We start from the raw sequence: 21,465 nt of genomic DNA, 5'->3' as shown, positions 1-21,465 counted from the left end.
AGAGAACATGCAGGTGGTTGGTGTGACACAGCAAGATGCAGAGGACAGGCAGAAATGGAAACAGTTGATCTGCTGTGACGACCCCTAACAGGAGCAGCCGAAAGAAGAAGAAGAAGATATTTGCTTGGCTTCAATTAATGATACTTACTAATAAGTGTCTTTATCTTTGGATGTATTATTAATCCTCAGTTTATTTTAACAATGCCAATGATCATTTTTTTTATCACTAATGTTGTAAAATGCAGACTCACTTTTAAAAAATCCTGTAACATTGTTTTGGAGGCTTTTATCGTCAAATCCCTCCTGATAATTGACACATACATCTGAGCAGGGTCAACCTGCTTTTGTCTGTGCTAATTTTACAAAGAGACTTATCTCAGAAAATGGGCAAGTTCACAGCAGGGCCAACCTAGTTATCAAACCATAGGTAAAAAATAAAAATAAAAAATAAAATAAAATAATGATCTCATGCATCTGTTTTATCTACTGATTTTGTAAAGCAGGCCTGTTGCAAAAAAACATTGACATCTAAAGTGTCAGATGTACAAATGATATAATATAAATCTCAACTTTATAGTTCTGCCTTTGCCATTAATGTTATTGTCATTTATTTTCTGCTTGAATTTTTGTCAAATCCAGACTACAGAAGAAGTTGTATGTTAGTCAAACTACTGGCTCACCAAACAGATTGTAAGTGCTTTATTCATGTTTCACTACCTTACTGAAAAAAGGTGTCTTTATAACAGAAGAAAATCAATATTTCCTGGTGTAAAAAAACATTTACACACACACACACACACACACACACACACACACACACACACACACACACACACAAAATTTTATTATTTCTTATTTTTTTACTTACTCCTAGGGCAGCCATGGTGATGCAGTGGTTAGCATTGCCGCCTCACAGCAAGAGGTTCTTCAGTTCGATCCTCAGCTGGGATACCTTATGTGCAGAGTCTGCATGTCCTCCCTGGGGTCACGTGGGTTTCCTCCCACATCCCAAAGACATGCTGTAGGTAGATTGGACACTCTAAACTGGCCTTAGGTGTGAGTGCGTGTGCCTTCTGTGGAAGGCTGGGTGCTGAGCTGGCAACTCGACACTATAAAACTCCACTGCCAATCATGATCGGACAGATGATCTGCTGTGGTGACCCCTAACCGGGAAAAGAAGAAGAATTTTTTTACTTACTCCTCTGCATATACAAATAAGAGGAAATACAGTCTTAAATCATGCAGCTATTAGCTGAAATACTGGAATCCATGTTTAGTGTTTAGGAATGGGCCATGTGTGAAAAAATATGCTGTAATACCAATGAATATGAGCTTAATGCTGAAAAGTGGGCTCACTTTCTGATCAAGGCTTTCCAGTTGCAATGACTGCTGAAACAGACAAGAAAAAAGTGACCAGATATTTGCAAGGAAATGTCTTTTCAACAGAAGAATTATTCATTGCACACACTCAGTGATCAAACAGTATATACTGCTGTGTTCCAGGTGCAATGTGTGCAAGCCAAAAAGTAATACTTAAGAGTAGTGATATTTAAAAGGACCCAGGATTTACACAGAAATACATGAGGGACAACTCGTGGTTGTTTCACTGCATGATGTTAGCAGTCTCAGCACAATGCAGTTTGTGCAGATTCACTTACAAAATCACAATTCAACAGATATAAACCGAGCACTGACATAATACTGACAGACAGTCATACCACATAATAAAGAAGGAATGAGATCAGGAGAATCGAATTAGCTGGTAGCATGATACACACAGCCTTAGAAAACTTGTTAAAATACTCACATTTCTATACTTTTGATTGACTATTTATTTAGTTCTCATAGTTTAAAGAGTTTTAATAACTTTCATAGAGATTTCATATTAACAGTCTACTATAGGATATACTCCTTATTACTCTGCATAAAAGGTAACTTTTGTGATCATTATTCAATTTGTCTTAATTCCTGCTTCTTTATTATATGACCAATTCAGCCTGATGTTCCATTAATTATGTAACCTCAAACCAGTAATATCTTTGCTCTGCCAGTCACGTTTTTTTTTTTAAGTAGTTTTATTTGTCCACATTTAACTAAACAACAGGAGACCTTATGTTCCATGCAATTCATGTGACTCCCACGTGACTATGCCATGCCTTCACCCCTGGTTCTGCTCCATTCTACATGCTCACACTCCTTTACTCCACTTACTGTCTTATTTTTACTGTATATACATATCTGTAATTATCTGAATCACATTGTATATATCTCAATATGTAATACTGGTAATTTCTTAATTTTTTTCTGGAGACTTTCTCCCCGGATCTCCGCTGAAAAAGGGTTTCTGCTCAGTTGGACAAACCCGGTCATCAAATGTCAAAATAAATAATAAAATAATATGTATTTATTTAACACTTGTTGACTGGGAAAGTCCGACTAGGACAGAGCCTATTTCCAGTGGAGGCCTGGGAAAAAATCCTCCAGACGCATGTCTTTGGAATCTAGGAGGAAACTGGATGTGGGAGGACATGCAGACTCCACAAAGAAGGCACCCTAGCCAAGAATTGAACTGGAGAACCTCTTGCTGTGAGGCAACAAAGTTAACCAATGCACCACTGAGCCACCCAATAAATAAAATAATTCCTACATTACTACAGTCACACGATGAGTCATAAACTTACCACCTTTTTTGTCGTGTAGAATATCCATATTTGTGTACTAAAAAGAAAAAAAATAGTGACTCTTTAGTCCAAATTCTGCCTAGACATTTATATGTACTATTCCCACAGTGCTCAAAGTGGTTCATCTTAGGTATTAGGTCTCCGTGTGTTCTCTGTGATCTTTCCCATCAGCATTATTCCTAGTCTGTGTTATACCTGGGCATTTATCCAACTGAATTACATTATAGGCCCATGTTTCATCAGTGTGACCATACTGTAATCATGAGCAGATACTCTTATAAACTATCAGTCCATCATCCAAGATTGTGCCAATTGAGGCACCATCGGCATACCAGACTAATCTTGTTTCTGAAACCATGAATGATATCTGCTATGAATACACTAAACAAAATGACCAAGACTTTTCCCCTGTACTCTCCTGTTTGTCACACATTCTTCACCACCAGTTTTTATATCCTGCCACTAAAACACTTTGTGTCGCATCCAAGTAGTTTATCTACCCCATGACTTTACTCAATTTCCCTACTAGCCTCTATTAGGACTCAGTTAAAGAACTCTTTACACTGCAGATGTACTATTTCATGTGGGCTAGTATGGTTAGACTTAGCCACAATGCAGGACCATTATGATGTGATAGGTCCTTCTCTGTAAAGCCACACCCAAATGACATGATCTTCTAGACCATTAGGTTCTGAAGTGCTAACAATTCATCCCTTAGCTATCTTCTCCGGTGTTTTACCCAATAAATATCAGACATACTAACATATAATTGCCAGGCTCATGTCTATAACCTTACACACTGGTGCATCTTTACTAATCTAGAGTCATCAGACAATAAATGCCCTCGTTTAAAGGATAATCAAACTTCTTACCCATGACTCTGCACATACCCCTATGGTGCTCACAGCCATTTCCATGCTTTCTGTCATACAAGGCCTTTTATTTCTTTCTTTATTTATTTATTCCTTACATGAGGCCTCATCCATTCACATGTCACTTGCCTCACAACCACTCCACTGGAAATAAAATTTAAACAACCTGCTGTCTAACTTTGTCATAGCTCCTAACACCTTTATCACTAGTGTAACCACAAAGACTGGGCATTCAGTTTTCTTTTACCTATGATCCACTGAAACCTATTCCAAACTTTTCTGCTTTTATTTGCCTACCTTACAAAATTTCCTTCCAGTTTCACTTCTCCCCGTCATCTCCATGTCTCCCTTGTTTATACTTCTCGAAGCCTCTTGTTAATGAAGCTGAACATATTTTCATCTTCTATTTCACTTCCTGCTAATGGACTTCTGCATCTCATGTAGCAAGTGATGCACATTTTTATTTCTACCCTATATTTTGCCAGCTCTTAAAAACTCCCATTTCTACTCCACTCATAGTTTTCTATTTCTACTTCATGTCTGGGTTTCTGGAACTCTCTTTTACATTTTTTCAATTATTTTAATTCGATAAGGACTACACTAAGTCCTTGACCTCATTCATTGGGAATCATTGTGTCTTGTTTTATTCTGTTCTACTACCAATAGCTTTCACTGCTACCCTCTTTACTCCACTCTGCAACATAGAATTTACATAGGTCAGACTGATGCTTCTCGGGCTAATGAAGCCTTTCTCTCGTTTGTCCTTTTTAGAGTACATTAATGCTATAAACTTTCTTCAGTGGCATGGAATCATTTATTTGATTGTCAGACTACTGTGGATCATTCTAAGTTTTATACACATGAGATTAACTTTACCATCCTTTCCCTCTTGTTGTTAACTGAACACACAAGCTCATCCCATTATGGAAACAGCCACCCTTTTATTTTTTTCACCAGTTGATCCCTCCTAAAAATCTTACACCCTGCTATCAACATATTAGGTGCAGCTACTCACCTGTATTTTCAAGATTGCATCAATGTCTACCTCATCACCTAAGACCTCAGCTTCATAATGCCACATGTTGTTCCTGCTTCATTTTAGCCTGCAGGTCTTAGTAAAAGCATTATGAAATTCTAGTAGCTTGTTTCTACACTGTGATTTTTACTCTGAACTGCCCATATTTGTAGCCTAGCTGTGCACAGGGAAACAAAGCCCAGACTATAACCCAGACAACCCAAACTTTAATAGTAGCTGGAGCACTGGAACAGCTGGGTACAGAAAATTGGAAGGAATAGCCAATGCAGGCTTGTTCATCTTGGTTGGGAGAGAATGTTCGTTATGATCAGACAATCATCACAAAACAGAGGCTTGAAAAGCATCACAATGGGGAGGACTAGGTATGTGGACTTTGAACCAGTAATGGCAGCTCACAATTCACATGGTTGGTAACATGCACATGGATGACAAGATTATAAGAAGCCCACCATAACACACATACTTACATCAACCATCAGAGGTAAGGTTACATCCTAACCGGAAATGCCCTTATTGCCGGGATGCTGATAAGGGTGCAAGCATCATCCATGGCTACCTGGATGATGGACGGCCCAGTCAGCTTTTGTCCTCATAGTGAGATGAATGATTGGGCGCACAAGACCAGTAAAGGTGACCTGATGGTGAGCAGGCATGAAAGCAAAAATAAATTATAATAATAAAAAAAAAATACTCGTAATAAATTTTTTAGCAAGTACTCTGCCCAGAAAATATGAACTTCCCAAGTAGCCATAATGAACATGTAAAATGCATTGCTATAGTCCTGATTGAATTATTTGTTTTCCTAGCTCTGACTTGCTGATGCATTTATATCTTGTGCAATCTATGCAGACGTCTGGAGAATATTATAGTAAAACACATTCCACATGTCATAAAATATGAATTGTTAAATAGTCATGGATTTCCATGAGCATTAAAATATCTGTTATACAAAAACATATCAAAACACAATGGTGTTGACATTTATAGAAACCAATTTTCTGGCAGCCAGTTAATAAACCTAAAGGATCTGGTTTCAATCTGCCTTGACAATAAAAACTTGAATATTTTAAGCTTTTCTAAAACAAACTTCTGGTTCCAAGGAACATTGGTTTTTCAGACTAACACTGTTAAATGTATAGGCTAATCTGTTTGAAAGGTATTTCCTGATCTGCCTGTAACTTCGACAACTCGTGACAAAACAGGCATATTTATGTAAAAAATAGAATTGTTTACATACATAAAATAAACATAAGAAACAGTGCTTCTTAGACATACATTATATAAAATGGGTTTTAGAAGGTCAGACTGTTTAAATCTTTGAATCATTTCTAAACTCATGTTGTTATAAATGATTCTGTACTGCAAACATTTTGTAATTTATATATATATATATATATATATATATATATATATATATATATATATATATTTACAGTACATCTCTTGGAATGCAGGTGCAACATTCAAACTTATAATAATTTAACAATGCCAGAATACAGTGTATGAGACCTGAATATTCCTGTAGAATAATATGATAAAGATCTGTAAAACATAACTGTAAAAAGATGCGAAATGTAAAAATATTTATGATTTATATATTTCACCCATTTGTTGTGATGGATACACACTTATTCTTTAGACATGTCAATGCCCAGAGTGGGTTATTTAATAAGCAAATGCTTCATTCTGTTGGCTGGCGCTTTGGTGGCCTGTTTGCATCCCAGATGAGCTGGTATCATCTAGCGACATGGATACTGAGTAGGCAGTCAGTGAGGGTGGGAATGAGGGGTCAACTGCAGCTCATCCATCTTGTTCATAGGTTAGTTCATAGGTTAGTACTAGGCTAACTGCCCTTGTGAGCCATTTTAAGCCTAACCAATTATCCCTTACGAGATTCAAACCCTGCACCTTGTGTTAGTAAGGCAAACACCTTAACCATTAGGCTATCCTCCCAACCCCTGTGGTTGTGGTTGTGGGGAGAATGGCAGGACTATCTGTTATTAGGCTATTACCCCATGGAATCTGGGTACTACAGCCTGCAGCGTAAGTGCAGGGATGTGCCTTTGCTAAGCATTGCGTGCACGCTACAATGATGACTGCATATGTGTGAAAGTATATACATGCCTCAGGGATGGGCTGTCAGTCTTTGGTGAATGCAGATGTCAAGTTGGCAGGGGGGGGCGGTAGAGTCATTCTAGTGTGAGAAAAACCCTGATGACCTCATCATGAGTAGCTTTCACTTCTGAAATAGGCACAAATGGACTTGATCAGTAGCAGTAAAGTCAAAGGGTCGACAAGCAGAAAGGATTAAAATAACATTTAAAAATATTAAAAATGTTTCTGCTCCAACCCATGGGAAGTATAATTATGTTGCATGTATTTTCAAGTTACTGTCAAGCCTTTCCAGAGACCATACATTTGTTTCTCTGTAATAATAAAGTCAGACAAAAGTTAATATTTTTCAGAAGCTGTCTTAGAATAAAACATATGTGCATGTAGACTGATAAAATACATTGAGAAAACAATGTTGAGACCCTGCTCTGAATGAATAGTCTGCATGAGTAGATCTGCAGACATAGTGACAATTATATTCTGAATGTTGAGGAAATTCCTATTAGAGAGATGCAAAACTAGGAGATATTGGTAAACTATTTACCTTGCTGTCAAACCCCAGCTCAGATAAGCACTATTGCCTCCTATCTAAAAATAAGTGTGTATTCATCACAACAGCACCAGGATTCATCACTTAAATTTATCAACTCTAACTAGGTGTTATAGCAAAACTTAACATTAGCAACTTGCAATGTTATGCTTATATTTAGTTTAAAACCCTATTGTTCTAATTTTAACTATTTACATATATTGTTTGCATCACTGTGTCTCTACCCATGCCTTGTGACAAAGATCAGTTACCTAATCAGCAAAAGTAATAAAAAACATAAATATATTTACACTAGGGGGTTGAACCACTTGTACAGCCCTTACCTTGAATGATGTTGGCAGAAACTGGCATGCATAAAACTTGGAGAAAACAGCTGCAGCATTGAAATGTTAGTTTCCTCAGTGATCTGTCAGTCATGTCCTTTCTATAGACAGTCACTTCAACATTACCACAGTGTATGTACTATGGTTAAATCCAAATTGCCGAGTTTGTCACTGTGAAAGCATGTAAAGGTATTAGTAGTGAAGTATCTTCTCAGAGCACTATATCCTTAAAACTCCATTTGCATTTTTTGCACTATTACCTTTATACCAAGCTTTACCAGCTATTTAGTGTATCAGATTTTGTCTTCATAGATTACATATGTATGCATTTCATTTCATGACTTATTTTTTTATTTTTGTTTATTGACTGGGAGGTGCAACTGAGCAGTCTTCCTTTACAGGAGAGGTCTGGAAAAAACAGTCCTATTCATATATATTATTATATATTTATCTATTTATCAATTGTTAACCAGATTGGTGGACTGGTCCAAGGACCCTTTTCTATCATGACCTGAGTCAAAAAGCCCAGGCAATACAACTAAACATACCATACAACAGAATGTAGAACTCTTTACAAAGAAGTTTACATCGGCATTGGCAGTAACATATTTTTATTATTATTTTTGTTTTCCCCTTACTTCTACAGCACCCTACTCCAGTGCCCACAGCCATAACCAGGCCTACCAGCCTTTTTCACACCTGTAGACTTCCTCCATAAGAGCTGGAGCTAATGCACAGCTTAAGGGTGTATTTTGGGGGTGTCCAACTGTCACACCATCTGCTAAGGAATTTTTTTCATTAATATTCTACCCTATTTTCCCCCTCCCCTGTGGTCTTTTTGGTTTGGTCTATAAGGAGAGCATGCAGTGGGGATATGATGACATATTACCATGCCTCCACATCAGCTCAGTAAAGTCCCCTCCCTAATCCCTCTTAGAATTTTGTCCCCTTCTTCACATGTTCCCAGCTTCTGCTAGGCATTATGCCAGGAATATCCATGAGACTGCCCTGTCCCGGGATGGTAATGATCAGCCCTCCCCAACCACTCCATCAGTTAGCTGACCACTAATTGAATACAGGTTGGCTGGGCCACATTTAGCGGTTTATCGTTCTATGCCACCTTAGGCAGTAAAGATAGCACAATATTGAATTTTCATTTAATAACAGATTATTTTTAATTTTCACGTAGGCACCATTCACTATCAGAGCAAATTATTTTATTGTTCAATTCCAAAGTAGCATTTCAATGAATATGATAAGAGCTGAATTAGTGTTAAGCCATTAGATAGAATATATAATTGTCCCTTACTTTATAGGTTCTTTCCCACACCACAACTCTGAAACACTTACAGAAATGCTGTTTTATCACATAGTTTTTTAGTTGTAGTTTGAAGCTAGTAAGTTCATTCCAAATGGAGGTTCATTTTTTAGACAAGGCTTTTTCAGTAGTGGCAAATTTATAATGGGGTCTGGCTTACTGAGTGCCATCTGTATTTCTAAGAATATAATTGCAACACCTTTTAAATAGCCTGGTCTTTAAAGGTGACAAGTGTCCTGTATAAAGGAGCTTGTAAGTAAGTGTGTTAAGAGTTAGCTCATTCCTTGTTAAAACTATAAGAGATCTACCATTCTTTATTGTACTGAAGTCATGTGCTTATGTGTTAACTAGGCTGATAAAGCACAGTATTTTATTCTTAGTGGTTTGTAATAATGTGGTATTAGCAGATGAGTTTACAATAAGTCCATCCTAGGATTGTGTACATTGATGGCGATAGACTGTCTTATTTCTGGAATGAGGAGATTGGATATTGAATAAGCTATTTTAAGTTGTCCTAGTACTTTAACTTGGGTTTCTACATGAACAGTAAAAGACAGAGAAGGATCTGAGGCAATTTACGAGTAACTCTGAAAGGTGGTTGTAGCAAAACATTAAAAGAAGAATCAATGATAACAGCGATAGGGGCATGTTTAACCCTTTGAGTTGTGCAAAACAGCATGACAGCAGTCTTATCGGTATTTACAACATGCTCGTTAGCTAAACTGCTCTCAAGTACTTCAAAATCAGACTGTAGTTTTGTAAAGAAATAATGAGTTAATTTCCCATGCCTAGTGAAAACGATGTCATCTGCATGCATTATAATTTTGTTACAAAAAACCTACAATATGGACTTAGCTTCAGTATCATAAACATAGTGAACAAATACATAAATGCATTTTGTGCACTGTGTTACTATACAGTTGTCAGTGCTGCCATTCACATACATGAATCATAGCACTGACACATGGCATACAAAATAATTGTTTTATTTTTTTGGAATGGCAGGCAGTGGGGAAAATACAGAGTTGTAAAGTAAGCATATCTCTCAACTGTCCAGATATTTACAGAATGTTCAGATTTGTGCCTCATATTTTGGTCTGTTCCTCATAAAATTTGCAGTTTTCTGGCAAATCATTGAGTACTTAAGTCATTAAACAACACTAAATAATGGCAGGTATTTAAGTTGCACACTTCATATCCTACAGAAAATACATAATGATGCAAAGCCTGTTATTCTAGCAATTTTATAAGTCTATAGGAACAACATTTAAAATCTGTCCCTATTTTTGGGCCTTTGTCCCCTCATTATTTTTGACTTTGTTCAGATTTCTTGCATTGAGAGGTTGAGAGGTATGGTACTATGTGTTCACCTGTAATAGTTCTAAAGAAGTAGATGCTCATAGTTGTGCAGTGCTATGCCATGAAACCTAGTAGTGATCCCTGAAAATCTATCATTCATTAGACATGACAGCAGAGCTGGGGTCATTACCATGGTCTGATAATGAGGCAATCTGACACTGTGGGAATTTTCACTTCCACTTCTCAACAGCATCCAGCAGGGATTTCCTACAATGCAAATGAGCTTTCTTTTTGACATTCAGCACAGTTAAGAATCCCATCTGTGTATGCTGAACAACATATCACCAGAAAGGGAGGATTACTTGATCAGAGGTGCTATACAAATATTAGATGTAGTTCTGGTCCCATAACTTATGCATTTGGGTCCAGCCTATCTGCAGTTGTTATCACTTAGATTCAATGCCATCGTGGAAAGGGTCAATTGTGCGTGCACAGAGGATGGCATATTATGATTATTCAATGGGATAAAACTGAGTACTGGGTCTTACCACATTTATTAGCTGTCTTAATGCCATTAGTGTGATATTCTACTGTGTACTAGCCCTACACTATTAGTTTTGAAACATATTTGAGGCTTTAAAAACATCAACAAATCAACATTATTTTTCTAATAAAATAAATCAATCTGTGAGTGCACAGTTATAGAACAGAGTGAGCTGATAAAACCAGCAAGCTATATAAGATGTTGTAAAAACTGAAATAATTCAAAGCCATAGCATAAGGAGCTTAAAAAATCCAATAGTAGTGTGATGATAATAAATGTTAAAACTTGGATAAAAGCTCTAATAAAAGTTTGTGATCCTGAAGTTCTTTCAAATTTCTATTTGACTGAAAAAGTAAGTTTAGACTTTCATCAAACTGGAAATCGATTTTTTTCATAGTAAGTACCAAAAGAATACAATTCTCTAGGCATGCCAGAAAAAAATCAGTTTATACAAGCTTAGAGAATATAAAATCCAAGAAACATCATTAAAAATAAAGAATAAAAAAAGTAAAAATGTTGGCAGAATAAGTCAACCAGATATTTTAGGTTATGATAGCTTATAATTAGAAATGCTTCTGATTTAGGAAATTTAATTAAATTTAATATTTCTTTATGCATAGAATAGAAAATCTCTTTGGAACAATTTGCAGCAGGAATATATGAAAAAGGAAAATCCAGGAAAGACACAGTTGTTGATGACTGATTCTCTGGAAAGGAAAGGGAATATTGATATGCTTGTTCATTAGAAGTCCTGATGAACTGCCTGCCAATATTCATAACAGTTACTTAGATTATAGTTTAAATTATTCTGCAAAAAGGTAGTTCCAAACTGAAAGGATTAATGTAATGTAATCATGAAACAGTAGAAATATTTACACTTACAAAGTAATTAGAACAGGATACAAAATTATTAATAGCTAATTAACCAGTGGTATGTTATTTTTGTAGAAAATAGAATAAATATTTACATATTCTGCAAAAGCTGTTAAAGGAAGAAAATTCATATAAAAGTTAGGAAAACAAATCAAAAAGTTTGGTTTTAGATATAGAGGCAATGGTTAAAAATAAAGATTGAAAATATAATGGGAAAGAGGACATTCCTGGCACGTTTCATGTTTAATTAGAATGGATTTTACTATTAGTTAAAAAAATGCAGGAATGGAATAAAGAATTATTCTGTAAAACTGAACTTCTGCAACACAGAGATAAAGAAGTTAAATTTGGTATAGTAAGAGGATTTTGCAGCATCAACAGCTAAAACATATAGTTTTTATAGAGTCATTTATTTGACTTGAACTGTTTGAGACCTCAGGTGCATAATCACTTCATGACAATCTTTATTTTTTTTTAAAGGTAGTGTGTATCCTAATTGTATAATCAATTGTTTGCCCATGACATAAACAAGCTGGAATGGAGAATCCAGGAGACATAGTATCTGCTTAAGTCTACTAATTTAGATACATATATTGTTAAGTCAAGAGTTGCAAGAGTTGTCAAGCTAAGTGAATAGAGATTGGTACTTATTTGGATTAAGAGAATCAGTAATTGATTTTCAGAATAATGTGCAATTGATTCAAGTGTAAAGCAGAAATGCCTTTTTTTGAAAAAATTAAAACTTTTAATAAAAGTATAGATAGATTATTCTTTTAAAATGTTATAGAGATCTGAAATTAAGTCTTTGGGACTGGGAACCTTGTGAGACTAAGAAATCCGCTTCTTCAGTAGAGTATTCAATATTAAACACTGGTTGGAGAGAGAGAGAGAGATGATTGGAAGGTTTTGTATATCCAGATAAAGCTGAAGTTTAGAAGTGTTAAATTTGTCAAATGAAGAACTACATCCTTTTAAAATATTCTGAAAATGAATCTTTTAAATGTATACAGTATCAAAGAGTCTGTGTCAAAATGTATTTTATCATTTAATTTTACATTTATATGTTACATTTTATTTACTTCTTGGTAGAAAACATGAAATGATGTAGCCTCTATGTTCACTTTAAGGGAGATTAAGAGTGCATCTAGAATTAATTGAGGGGAAGCTATAGCCATGAAAAAGCCATTCTGATAATGGCTAACAAAGTCAGTAATTTCAAAATCACTTAATAAATTTTAATTTATCCAGTTATGTTCTCTTTTTAGGATATTGAAACTTTATTTAGATCTGAATATAATCTAATCTCTGAATGATATGAAAAGTCTCTTCATTGAATTTTGTGGTTACAAATTATGTAGACTAAGAAAATTTAAACTAGAAAGAAACCTGAACTAGGGAGTGATTTATGAAAGTATGAATACCAAAGAATTAAGGAAGTCTTTAAGAAGGAGAAGACAAAAGGGTACACTAGATTATATATCTCCATCAGATTTAAGATGCCTTGGAAAACAATAGAATTGAGCAATTTGACATTGAGTTACTCTCTAATCTCTTTAATCTCATTAATGACAGCATTCTAATCCTCAGTAACTATTGCACTGTGATTACCAAATCTATTTAATAAAAAATGGTAAACAGTAGATGCAACGAAATACACAACCCTCAGGATTCAATAAAATCCATGTAGGCTCTGTGTAGAGCTTACACGGAATGTACCCATGTACTCGGCCACTGTTCCCCTTAAGTAGCACACCATGCATATTAATCATGAAGCACTACCAAGGGAAATCATAGTAACAGGGATATTGAATCCATGTAAGCAGTATTGTAAAGGCTGCCCCATGGCTGTGGATTGTCCAGGGAATTCCTGGACAGATGTCATGTACACAATAAGAATCCTTGTAATGTACCCTGCTAGTTTAGAAATATGTGTGAATTTTTATATTTTTTGTTTTATTTTTGTATTTTTTTTATTTTTTTAATGCCCATTTGCATGGCATGGTGCAGAGTGCAGCAGTGCCAAGCTGTGCTTACACATACACAGCTGACACCTGCCAGACATCTAAAAAGAAAAAAACGAATGCAATTAATTATTTATTTTGCTTTCTTTTAATGCCCATTTGCGCGGCTCGGTGCAGAGTGCAGCAATGCCAAGCTGTGCTCACACATGCACAGGTGACAGCTGCCAAACATCTGAATATAGAAACCAGATGTAATTAATTATGTGTTTTTCTCTACATGTTTTTATTTTATTTTTTTGAATAGCAATTTGCTTGGCACAGAGTGGTGCTTAGCAATGCTAACAGGTAGCTTAGTAGAATATGTGAAGGTATACTGGTTTTCTTACTATCCATGTAACTAAACAGGAAGAGTCATGTCCTAAACTGCTGTAGGTCCTGGGTTTGAGTCCCCAGCAGTCATACCTTTTTACATTTATTGCCGTGGAAATGTGTGAGGTGATCTAAAAGGTGGTTTAATGTAAAAACAAAATTGCTACATTTGGAAAAGCTGTGAGAACTAAACACTGCTTAAACATGGTTAATGGCTACTCCTGTTTGTGCATTGCTAAACTTCGCTAAAACACAGTTGTACAAGTTTCCACGATGCGATGCTGCGCTAAGCTGGTTTGCGGGATGCTAAGCAACACAGCACTTTTTTGAATGTTACAGTATGATGTGTAAGGGTGAGAACACAGCCTATATTAAGGCCAATAGGTGGGAATTCTGCAGCATTCATTGGAATCTTATTAACCTGTCGATATGCCTGGTGGTGTTGGTGAGGGAGCGAGCTTTCTGGTGCAGAGGAGGGGTGTGCAGGAGTCCATAGTATTTGTTGGATTCCTGGTCTGCAACTATGAACCCTGGCTGTTGCAGGGTGATTACCAGGGCTCAGAATGTAAAGCCAAAGCCTGAGATTGGTTGGCCAGAATTTTACCAGTGCTACTGGTATCCCCTGCACTGATAAGCAATGTCTTTACTACTATGATTACCTGAAGCAAAGGAAGAGGGGAACCTTGGACACCTGGATCCAAGAGGCTAGGGCTGAGCATGCCCCACAGATATGTAAGTGTGCTTATTACTACTTTACTAAAATACAAGCTGAATCTGCGCAAAACTGATATGCATAGTGGTGTGCTTCTCTTCCAACAGCTGCAGCTGAATGGGCTTGCAACATCCAGTCTCATGCCAGGTGCCTGGCCAGGATGCATTGTGAGTGTGGTAAGTACAGATATTTTCTGATAACTGTAGTGCAATAAACAATAAACAATAACAATAACAATAAGCAATAAGGTGTAAAGCAGGATTGTGGTTAGATAACTAATGTGTGCAAATAACTGCAGTAAGGCTGTATGCACCGTATGTGTGTTCTAATGTCACTGCAGTCAACTGTAAAACTGAAATAAAGAATGCAAAAGTAATTGCTTGATAAATGTATTGCACAACCCACAGTATGGTTCAGGGCTGTCCTCAGGCCACTTTCTTTCAAATAATGATCTGTATTCCTCCCACTCCATGAACAAAGTATATGGGTAAGGTAGCCCACGTTTTGGGCAGATATCATGTGTATACTTCACAGATTCAAAAGAGCAATAACAATAAAGTGTAAAGCAGGACTATGGTTTCATAAGTAATGTGTTCAAATAACTTCAGTAGGGCTGCATTCATTGCATGTCTGTTCTAATGTCATTGCAGTCAACTGTTACATTATGTGCACATGTCCCCTGCAATCACAGCTTTTGTGTTCTACTCCCAAGCCTGCCAACTAAGACATGACGGCTGTCTAGTCTGTTTAATGTGCACAAACATACCTCTCAACTGTCATGATTGCTCATAATGTAATGACAACTACCCAATCTGTCTGGTCTGTTCATAAGTACATAGGTTGGTACTAGGCTATTGGCCCTAGAGCCTATACAAGCCTAGCCATAACAATTCCCTGGCTGTTTCTTCCCACAATATTTACTTCCCTGGACCCCTGTCTAGCAAGGCGACTGACATGATCCCCAGGGTGAATTTTCTATCTCCTATCCAATTGTCAAGGTTCCTTTTGAAGATGGCCAAAGAGGTGCTCTGCTTGACATTTATGGGTAGTCTATTCCAGAGTCTGGGGAGTCTCTGGGTCAGGAACCTATCCCTCCAGCATGTTTTGTTCATTGTGATGACAAGGTTTAGATCCCTGGAGCATGTGGCTCTGAGGGACTAGGATTTTTTTAAGTGTAGCATGTCCAACAGCTCTGGGTTTGACATGCCCTTGTATGTTAAGCAGAGATCACCACTGAGTAGAAGATATGAGACAGAGTATAGCTGGAGTTCTTTAGATGGTCAGCATAGGGCATCTGCTTTAGGCCTGTGATTCTTTTAGTGAGGTATTTCTGCAGCCTTTCCAGTTGTTGCAGATGCCTTGCCCAAAGGGGATAAGTATACATTTATTGGCATTGAGCTTGACCCCATATCTCTGGCACCAAGTATCTGTTTCTATGAGGCCCTTTTGTGGAATATCCACATCATTTGGGGATTCAGTAATGGCTCCCAGTTTTCAGTCATCTGTGAACTTTGTTAGCCAGAGTCCCTTAGTGTTGGCCTGTACTTCAGAGAAGTAGATGCCAAACAAGAGCGGTCCCAGGATTGAACCCTGAGGTACTCCACTTGTCACTTGTCTGGAGCTGGATTTTGGAGTCAGCAACTTTTACAGTGTGAATTCTGTCAGCAAGCCAGTTGGCAACCCATCAAGTGACATAGGGATTAATGACCAGCTTAGTAAGTTTAGCTATGATTCCAGAGTGGGGGAAAGTGTTGAAGGCCTTGGTCAGGTCCAGATAGGCTGTGTGGACCACCTTACCCTTGTTGACAGCTCTGGAGACTGGTTTGAAGAAGTCAGTCAGGTTCAGGAGACAAGATTGGCCCTTCATGGACCCAAACTGGGTGGGGTCCTGTGTCTGAAGGTTGCCATGTAATGTGATTAGCAGAAAAATGATTACTTGAAATGCAATGTATTTGCAAATCCATTTGAACACCTTGGTAGTTAGGTATGTGCACATTATGTGAAACAGTTCTGTGTAGTTGTGTACCTGCATTTGTTAGTGCTTGGCTCATACTGTCCCATGTTAACAGCTTGAGAGGTATGTACATGCTCCATCATCTATAGAAGTATTTGAGTCACTGTACTCACAACTGACACTGCACACTTGTAGAAGTATGTATTAGCACACTGTGTATTAATATCATATGTAACTTCACTAATGATATGTTTTTCTCTCTCTCCCCACCCCTTATATTCTTTAATTTATTAATATTATTTATTTTTATGATTTAATATTAATATATTCTATTTAACTGTTTTGTTGGCCATATGGGTTATTTCATTTTGGTTTGCTGTTAACATACTTATTGTTATGTTATTTAATGTGTTCCACATAATATACTTTAATATGTATTTAGATTAATCAATATTATGTTCTATTATGTTAGTAGGGTGGCTGCAGTGGTGCAGTGGTTAGTGTTGCCACCTCACAGCAAGAGGTTCTCTGGTTCGATCGTCAGCTAGGGTGCCTTCTGTGCAGAGTCTGCATGTCCTCCCTGTGGTCACATGGGTTTCCTCCAGGTGCTCCAGTTTCCTCCCACATCCCAAAGACATGCTGTAAGTGAACTGGACACTCTAAATTGGCCCTAGACATGAGTGTGTGTGTGCCTTCTGTGGAAGGTTAGGTGCTGGGCTGGCAACTCGACACTGTAAAACTCCAGTGCCAATCATGAGCAGACAGATGATCTGCTGTGGTGACCTTTAACTGGGAAAAGCCGAAAGATGAAGCTGTTCTATTATGTTAGTACTAACATTGGTTTGATTATTACTAACCTTAACTTATTGTTATAACTAATTTGATACAGCACGACAAGGTAGGCCAGTTCCAGGTGATCCACCTACCTTTGCTCCTCTGGCCACGGTACCGGGGCCCAGAATGTCTGGGACCCAGCCTAGTGGTGGCCTCCCTGCTGCCCCTGTACTACCTGATAGTTCCACCCACAGGTGGGGGCTGAGCCCCCTCTGGGAGCAGTGGTGGAGGGGGTGTTGTCACCCATGATGAACTGCCAGGATTGGTGTGGAGGATTGTGTTCCATGGTTTTGGACGCCACCTGCACCAGATGGAGGGCATGCTTGCCACCCTGGTAAGGCAGCCTTACCGTGGAGCCCAGCCAGCCTCCACCACTGCTAGCCCAGGGACAGTGAAGGAGTAGTGCCAACAGTCCCATAGATGGGGAATTGTGTCATGCTGCTACCTTGTATAGGCACCTCAGTCTGGAATTCCACAACATCCTTCCCATCCAAGGTGTTCACCTCCTCCTGTGTTATACGCCATCTCTGTCTGCTGTCTTGTCTGTCTGCAAAAGCTTCCTCATCTTCCCAACTTACATCCCACACATGTACATATGACCCTTCCCCAATATTCCACTCTCACTTAAAAAAAAATGGGAACCTATCCCCCCAAAAACAATATACGTCCCATACATAGCTCTCCATTTCACGCAGATGTCCCGTGGACACAAGTCATTTGGTCCAATTGGCTTGACAATGCAGTTATGTTGTCATTACCCCTTTTTCTGGGGGTGACAGTCCAAATTCATTTACAAATTCTATCAATGTGCACAGTTGTTTTGGTACAAAAATGGATAGCTATAGTTCTTTCCTACACCATTCCTGCACATACCTGCAGCCTTTCAGTTTGTTTTTCCCCCTGCTTACACCCATTTCACCACTGTCCTATCTCCACATTTTTCTTTTCATTAAAGATTTTTTGCATGACACTGCATGATGTACCATGTTGTACAGAGTTGCTAAGCTCAGCTAAATGGAGCTATATTGGTATATGTGTTTTAAATGATAATAAACACATATAAAATAAATACCTGTCCCCTATTTTGAACCCAAGACCATCACACCTTCAGACCACTGCATTAACCTGCCATGCTGCACAGCTGTTAATTAAAACAGGTGGTTTAAGCAAAACATAGTAATTGCAAGTTACTGTCATTAAGCATGTTTAAGCAGAGCTGCACATCGCTCTGCATCGTGCAAACATGCTTAAAAAGTAATGGAAAAACTGAGAGTGTAACTTGGAGTCTGGTATAGGACTACACCACTAGAAAGCCAGACACAAACTAATGGATGTAACTGAGGATTCTAATAGCAGGTAAATGGGCACTTTTATCAGCAACATATACAAGTACACCTGCTAAAACATTAATGGCAAAATACATGTTCCGTTGGGACTCTAGTGGAGAAATACATGCCTATAAAGCCAGGCAGATAATAATGGATGTGATGGATTTATGTCACAGCCTGTATGTGTCCACTTATACCTTTACAAATACACATGCTGTAACAGTGACTCAGTAGCACAGTCTGTTAAATGCTTTGCAAACAGTAAGTTTTCCACACATGGTCCTGGGTTCGAATCCAGTGGTGTGTAGCATTTAAATTACATTATTGTGAAGCCATCAATAAATGACTGAGTCATGTACTCTTTATTCACATAATGCATTTCAAATGCAATTCTGCTTTTCAGTGATGGAAGTCACAGGCCTGCAGGTAGGAAAATACTTGAAATATTTTTATAGCAATACTATAAGTGCATAAAGTGTCAGGTCATGCATTAATATGCAGTCACAGAGGATTTTAACTTAGTTAATGCAAATGATAATAGAGATTAGCACAGCTGCACAACTAACATACAGATATGGATGTCCTGCTAGTAACAAGGACTGCCAGCACACATGTTCCCAATGACTACCATAATGTAACACATGGACTAACAGTTTCCTAAATGGTTGACATAATGGTATATTTACCCCCTATGTTGCTCAAGGGCACAACAAACATGGTATCTAGTACTCTGTTAGTTATATCATTGCCTAACATACTTACCTTAAACACATGCCTTAATTTGAAGTGGAATGGGTACTCTCACTCTGGCTCTGCCTCTACAACAAGGCTGTCACAGCTCCCATAGTTACTCTTACAGATTGTTGTCCTCCAAATAGTTCATACTCTCTGCCTATGCCTATTGCCTGCAGCATCAGCTGTAGCTTGTAGCACACACATCTGTATGTAAAAGTAGCTGCTACAGATTTACCCTCTGTGATGATGTAGTATCCTGAGTAATGTTCAGCATAACATATCAAAAAGGGCTTCTAATCTACATGAAGGCCTTATATCTTGTTCAGTGGTTGCAATTCATTGACTAATTATACTGAAAATCAGCTGTGTTGGCTGTAATTAGCATTTCAGAACCACGGATTGGTTAAGAGCCAATCACCTGATAATGAGAACCATGTTAAAAAGGTAAACAGCTGGCTAGGGGAATGAGTCTGTTTGAGACCTTCTTCAGACAATAAACCCATTGCCAAAAACTTCATATATCTGCAAATATCAACAGAGGACTATTGTACTCCATCAGGTATGTAACATTTTTGTTTACAACATGATGCATATATGTGAATATACTTAGGGTGGGATTACAACATTAGGCCTTTCTTAGAACTGTAATGATGACATGTCATTGATCTCCAGATTTGGTACACCTACAGAGGACATATAGTACATCAAGGGTGGAAGGTTTTTTGTCAGTGTGGCACACTAGTCTTGTGGGAATGTCCCTTTATAGTGGTTGTAATAGCACACTGCCCTTTGTTTGGTGCTGTTGTTTTGACATATTATTAGGGGGTTGTCCCTAAGGGGGATACACTACAATGAACTCCTGTGTTGGGTGTGTGATCATACAGCAGTATGTGCCATGGCACACATGGGAATGGCTGACTATTGTTAGTAACTTAATTGTATCCACACGGTTAGTATGTTTGCACACTGTGGAATATGACACGTGTGATCAAGCAGTGGATACTGCAAGCCATTTTGTTCTTGCTGTATCTCTACATATTGTACTTCCACATATGTGATCCTGACATGTGTTCCCATTTTACTGACTTTCAGGAAACATGTATGCCAGATGCTATGTCCTATGGATGCTGAGTATGATATAATCCTGGAAGGCCTCTGTCAACACCATGAACTCCTACTGTCCAGGTGGAGGCAAAACAGAGAACAGCGGGGACCATTGTGGGCTGACCTTGTCTGTGATGTTAATGCCATAGGTCACCAGAGCAGGACATATGAGCAGGTTCAACACCATGTGACATATATAATTAATGCTGCACGCAGAAGAGCAGCAGATGTGGCCAGGGATCATGGTATCACTGGTGGAGGCCCTGCAGCAGGACAACCACTCTCAGCCACTGAGAAATTCCTGGTGAACTTAGGAACCCACAACAGCTTCCAGGTATCCATCATACAGTATATTGCGGATGTGGGTGCCACAGTTCCTACATCAGAGGAGTGTCCAGGTAGGCTTAGTTTAATCAACATTAGAATACTGCAGCATTCAGTGTGTCAGGGTGTACATACTTTTACGTGGGTGTCAGGTGTTTGTTCTTTAGGGAGGAGTTTAATTGCAGTTTGGACCACTTGCTCAGATTTTGACCAACTTAATTAACAAAGTAGCTACTGTAAATGTGAGATATATGGACATATTACCCTGTTATAGTGCAACAACATGCGGTGGTGTTTACGTTACCTCTCCCGCAGCTTTTCACAGGTCCCTCAAAAATCGGATAAGGCTGTAGTCCTGCTCCTGGCAAGCACAACACTGTTTTGTTACAGATATAGATTTACTGCAATGTATTCCCTAAAGTGTCATCCCAGGCCTGCTGGCTGTATTGCTGTACTGTCGGCATGATTGCCAACTGCACAGATATTTTCTGACTGTACACACTTCAGAGTCATACCTATGCCTTGTATGTGTGATC

Source organism: Protopterus annectens, chromosome 1.part2 (assembly GCF_019279795.1).
Source record: "Protopterus annectens isolate FY-2018-M chromosome 1.part2, PAN1.0, whole genome shotgun sequence".
In the NCBI taxonomy this organism is placed as follows: domain Eukaryota; kingdom Metazoa; phylum Chordata; order Ceratodontiformes; family Protopteridae; genus Protopterus; species Protopterus annectens.
The sequence above is the reverse complement of the archived record's forward strand: the minus strand, read 5'-3'. Positions refer to the sequence as shown.